At 43.2% G+C, this 6,003-nt stretch overlaps 1 pseudogene; it reads left to right on the top strand.

Annotated features, from left to right (window-relative positions):
- The first annotated feature begins 800 nt into the window (after positions 1–800).
- LOC147748175 (E3 SUMO-protein ligase KIAA1586-like) lies at positions 801–5,800 on the top strand (annotated as a pseudogene).
- Positions 5,801–6,003: the final 203 nt, after the last annotated feature.

Raw genomic sequence — 6,003 nt, 5'->3', positions numbered from 1 at the left:
TTTGAGATGCCATTGGCTTAGATTTACAATTTGAGATGTCATTACAGATTTTTGCTCTTGAAAATGTATTTACCAAGAGCAGGTATTCGGCAAATTATTGAATGAATAAAGGTCTGAGGCATTTTAGAAAGAATGGAACTGATCGAACCAACTTGATGATGTGGACGATATGAGAGTTTATGGAGAGAGTTGAGGCAGACCAGAAAATATGCATGTTGTGTTTCCAAAAATAAAAAATATACGTTATTTAAAACATTTACGAATAAAAATAAAGTAGTCTCTAAAAAGTAGCGCCGGCTGCGACGTCTGCGTGATGACATCGGGAGTGCGGGCATGAGCCGCGTTCAGGAGCAACAGGAAGAGGGGAGGACATGAGCGCGGGGAGGAGCTGCGGAGGACAAGCGGAAAGGAGCGGCGAGAAGCGGAGGAGCAGTGGCAGCGCGGGGAGGAGCGGCGGATGAGGTAGCGGACAAGCGGTCATGAGCGTCGAGAAGCTGGGGAGCAGTGGAGCGGTAAACACAGCAGCGCGGGGAGGAGCGGCGGATGAGGTAAGTCAAGCAGCCTCGGGTGTGCAGCGAGGGACGGGCGGGGGCCATGAACAGAGAGTGAAAGTCGGGACGTCGGGGGAAACAAAGCATGGGCAGAAGCGGCCACTCTGCTGCGCCTCTCCTGCTGCCATGCTGCCCCCAGCCCTTTTCTGCCCTGGGCAAGGCCGGGGCGGGCTGCTAGTATAAGATAACATTGAAACATATAGCTATAAGATAAACAGCTTCTTCATTGCAAGCAGGATGTTCGCACAAATGAGAGTGACAAGGGAAGCTCATGAAAGGAAAGCAATGGGCGTCTCCGAGCCTCTCTATGTTCATGGTGAGCCACAGTTTACTTTGCAACAAACTTAGCATGCACTGTCTAAAAGGCTTGATCTAAACACATCTGGCCACTGGTGGGATTGCGGTGCCCAAAAATCTGCAGTGCTCCAGGCCCCTCTGTGCCCTGTTAATGTATGCTATGGATAAAGCAACAGAGTCTGCAGAAAAGTACAGAAGAAGGGTTTCGATCGGTCTTATTTACCAATCCTTATTTGAAAATACTTCTATCAAATTGAGAAAAGTATCAGTCACGAAAATGTAACACTATTGATTCATTAAAAGTTTTTAGGATGTGATACATGCTGCAACAGGTCCTCCTAACATGGGAATATTGACTTCCTAAGATGTGTGTAGGCTTAACCAGTCAAAATCGGTTGCGACCCACAGTTTGGGAAACACTTATTTAGAGTGCAGTTGCTAAACTATACATGTCCAAGTGTTTTGAGTGCCATTGTGTGATATGTCAAATTAGCTGTATCAGTGCCATCTTAAGGACTTTTGGAGACCAGGGCAAGACATATTTTAGGGCCCCCAGATCAGGAGAACCTGACAACTCCACTACACAATGAGCGATCCTTTAAGAAGCAGCACAAAATGAAGAGTAACAACTGCCTGCCAAATGGCACTTCAATTAAACATTTTTGAGCACTGCAGTAAACTATTCAATTTCTGTTGCAGATAAGAGGCTAAATATTCTCGTTGCGTGACGCAAGGCCTTATCACCTGGAAACCAAAATCAGCGGAGGAAGATTATCTTTTCTTTTTCAGATATAACAGTCCAGCCTTCAAGAAGGAAGGGGCATATTATCAAGAAGGAAACTGCTGCGAAAGCGGCGATAATGGGCTTGATAATATGCCCTTGAGAATTCCCATAGAAGCCCAGGTTAACACCAGAACACGCTTATCTGCTTCTGCTCTGAAGTGCAAGTCTATGCAGTCTTCAATGATTGACTTCCTACCATCACTGAAGCGCCAGCGTGTTACAGGGGAGTCTTGTCCAGCGCAACCAACTAGTGATGAGGCTAGTAAAACCCAGCAAGAGTCTGCCAAAGACAGTCCACCTTTACAAAGACTTTAACGTGTGCCAGAGAAAGAAACTGTCAAACTCCCTGACTGCTGGAACACTAAACAGTGGTATTACTTTCAAGAGGAATATAAATGGTTGTATCTTAAGTCAGGCAATGTTGGATGTTCATCCTGCAAACAGGCTAAATCAACAGGTCTTTCAGTGCACAATAACACCCAGGGTATGTGCATAAGTAAAGTGTGGGCAGACCTCGAGGTTGGTCCTTCTGGTGACGGAAAAGCTTTCAGGCAGAAACAGCTCAGGAAGATTATGGAGCATAAGGTGAGCGCTGGTCACTTGGCAGCTGAAGACATTCTTACAGCTCAGCAGAAAAATACCTTGGTGGTGACAGTACACAAATGTAATGCAAAACACATGGAGAGCACATGCAGGGTATTTGGCACTGCCTACTACTTGGCAAAAAAAGATCGCCCTTTCACAGACCACCCTGATCTAATTCTCCTTCAGACAAAGAATGGCAGTGCAATGGGCCTTGTTTTGCACAGCAATGTGACTGCAACTGAAAAAATAAAACACATTACTCTGGAAATGCAACACAGATTGGTCTGTTATATCAGACAACACAAACCAAAGGGCCTGATTCACAGAACTAACTTAAGATTTTTTTAAACCTACTACCATTTTGGTATTCACAGAAGGCACTTACTCATTTTGGTATTCACAGAAGGCCCTTACTTATTTCCGTATTCACAGAAGTTAGAAGTCCTAACTTTAGGACTCCTACATGCCTTCTGTGAATACCGAAAGTCTTAAAGTTAGGATTTTACTCAGTTTAGTAGTAGTAAAGTTAGGACTCCTAACGTTAGGACTCCTAAATGCCTTCTGTGAATACCGAAAGTCTTAAAGTTAGGATTGTTCTCAGTTTAGAAGTAGTAAAGTTAGGACTCCTAACTTTAGGACTCCTAAATGCCTTCTGGGAAGACCGACAGTCTTAAAGTTAGGATTTTTCTCAATTTAGGAATCCTAACTACTCCTAAACTGAGAAAAATCCTAACTTTAAGACTTTCGGTTTTCACAGAAGGCATTTAGGAGTCCTAAAGTTAGGAGTCCTAATTTCTGTGAATACCGAACTGAGTAAGTGCCTTCTGTGAATACCAAAATGAGTAAGTGCCTTCTGTGAATACCAAAATGGTAGTAAATTTAGGATTTTGTCTTAAGTTAGTTCTGTGAATCGGGCCCAAATATCACAGTATTAATTGATGAGAGCACTTCTATTAGCAATGCTTCTACCTTAATCATCTACCTTTGTGGTATTTTTGGAAAGGAAAGTACCATAGTGACCATCTATTTCGGCCTTCTTGAGCTGGCAGAAACAAATGCCCTTGGTGTAAAGACAGCTCACCTAAGGTACTTCAAAAAGGTTGGTCTCACAAAAAGTCTGCTACATGATATCTTAATTGCGGTATGTTCAGATGGAGCAGCAGTAATGTTTGGTAAAAAAGGAGGAGTAGTAGCATTGCTGAAATCAGAGTTTCCAAATCTTGTACTGACATGGCACTGTTTGGCTCACAGACTAGAACTTACTGTGGCAGATACAGTTGATGAGGTTGAAGGGGTCAATCACTTCAAGATTTTCATGGACTCATTGTATGCCACATACAGCCGCCAGTGAGCTATGTGTACAGCGTCAGAAGATAGGGAAAATGTTTGATACTAGATGGGTAGCTTCCATACTAGATGGGTAGCTTCCAATTACATATCTGTGAAAGCTGTTTGGAACTGCTTCCCTGCCTTGTGCAAACATTTTGAGAATGCTTCTAAAGACCCATCTAGACCCATAAGAGAGTGGAGTAAGTATGAAGGTATCTTGCAGAAGCTTACAACCTCGCTCCCCTCCTACAAGTGATCCAAGCCAAGCTGATTCCATCTATCACATATGGAAGTGAAGCAATGAGAGGGAGGGACACAGGAACTCTGAACAGAGTAGTCTCAAAAGCAATGCGGATCATGTTCGGTCTTCCGAAATACATCTTACCGGCGCAGATCCGCCTAGAATTTGGGTTGGCCAAAGAAGAACTTGCACGAAAGGGAAGCTACCTTAAGACCTGGCACAAAATAAGCAGAGGAGAGGAAAACACCCTTAACGCACTCCTCTGGAAAGATCTACAAAGTAAAAGTGACTGTCCAGCAAGACATTTCCTGGAGGATGCCATCAACCACCTTGGGGCAAGGCAGCTATGGGACCTTCAAGGGAGCCCGTCAGGTTTCAAAAAAACCATAAACAAAATCGTCAAGAAAGAATCCCTCCTGCAAGACAAAGCTTCATTAGCTAAGAGAGCACATGGCTGGCTGACTGTGCAAACATACAACAAACTTACTCCACAGGCGTACCTGGTGAACAGTTTCTCCAAAACAACAAAAGAATCGTTTTTAAAACTACGACTTGGAGTGCTACCAGCAGCGGGCCACATGGCCCCATGGCTGCGGCCATCAAAACCAGCAAAATGCCGCCTGTGCGGAAGGCACGAGGAAAACATCACACACCTCATAACCATCTGCAAAGAGCTGCAGCAAGACCGGAAGAACTTACTGAGACCCTTATTCTTAAACAAAGGAATCAGGTCCTGCAGAGAAGCGGTTTTGAGCTGCTTTAGAGGAGATGACGTGCAAATGGCCTGCCGACTGGTAAAATACCTCGGAGTGGCAGAATCCAGGCTCAAAACGACGAGAGCACAATTGGACACCGACATCACCTATACAACATCATCTGCCTCTAGTCCTCAGACCGGGCAAGAGACCCACACTGACCAAGAACATTAAAGTACTTTTCCCAAGAGGCAAGAAAACACTGGGGTATAGCCGGTCCGTCCCCGGAGGGGAAAGAACAACCCACTTGCCGGAAGCAAGCGCTTGGACAGATACACACATCTTTATCTAAAACAGAAATTTACTTGTACTTAACGCTGAATGAACATTGTCCCACTTTTTATGGTTTTAGATCGACCTTTTTAACCGTCTTTTTTTTAACTGACCATTTTCTTTTATTGCTAAAAGCTATTTGTAATGGTTTTTATTAACTGTACAATAAAGCATTTACTTACTTACTTACTATTCTTTTATCAGAGATTTGGGGGTAATGTATGATGCACTTCAAGAGATCAGAGACTTATCACTCTTCTTACAGAGGAGAGACATTACAATTGTTAATGCCCACAAACTTTTGGTTAGTCAAGTACGTATATTTAGAGCAATGAAGGACTCAGCAGGGAGTTTGCTTCTGCGGCTCAGAGAGCAGTTGACGGGGGCAAATTCAAGAATATTCCTCTTTTCCATGGTAGAAGTAACTCTGTTGCCCTTAATTTAAATCAGTTTTACCAAAGTCTGTCTGTAAATATCAATAAACAAAGTGCCCCGGATTCTGAAAAAGAACTTATTGCCAGCTTTGGAAGCTAGATGCAGGCAACTTGCCTTCTGGTGATGAATGCTTCTTTATGGTGAAACAGATATCCAGAGGCTGTGTTCAGAGTTTCAACTGCCAACAAGAGATACTATCCAGGCTTTTAGACATTTCAAAGATTGTGGTGAAAAGAAAACCCCTGAAGCATTAAAAAAGTTAGTAGTTTGCATGGAAACCCTGCCAGCAAGTAATGCGGATTGCGAGAGAGGTTTCAGCGCAATGAACCTAATTGCTTGTCTAACAAGGGCCTCTCTTCTTGTAGAGACCATTTCTTCATGTTTATGGGTAAAACTCAATGGTCCTCCATTTGAAACATTTGACGCAAAGCAGTATATAAAGAGTTGGCTGCCAAAAGGTAGAAGGTCTGCTGAGGAAAATTGTTGTGAGAAACCCCAGCAAAATAGACACAGTGAATATCTTCAAGGGTTTGGGGAAATCCTGCAATAGATTTCTAAGTTATGTAAATCATTTTTGCATCTTTTTTAAAGTGTTTGGTATTTTTATGGCTTATACTTAATAAACATACCTTTTTGCCTATTTTATTATCCTTTGCTGGATGCGACTTCATGATTTTCTTGAGCACACAATGCTAGTTATCTTGATTTAGGCCACGCCCCTACTTAGATAGGCCACACCCCTTTAAGAGATTT

This window comes from Lissotriton vulgaris, chromosome 1_1 (assembly GCF_964263255.1).
Source record: "Lissotriton vulgaris chromosome 1_1, aLisVul1.2, whole genome shotgun sequence".
In the NCBI taxonomy this organism is placed as follows: domain Eukaryota; kingdom Metazoa; phylum Chordata; class Amphibia; order Caudata; family Salamandridae; genus Lissotriton; species Lissotriton vulgaris.
The sequence above is the reverse complement of the archived record's forward strand: the minus strand, read 5'-3'. Positions and strand labels throughout refer to the sequence as shown.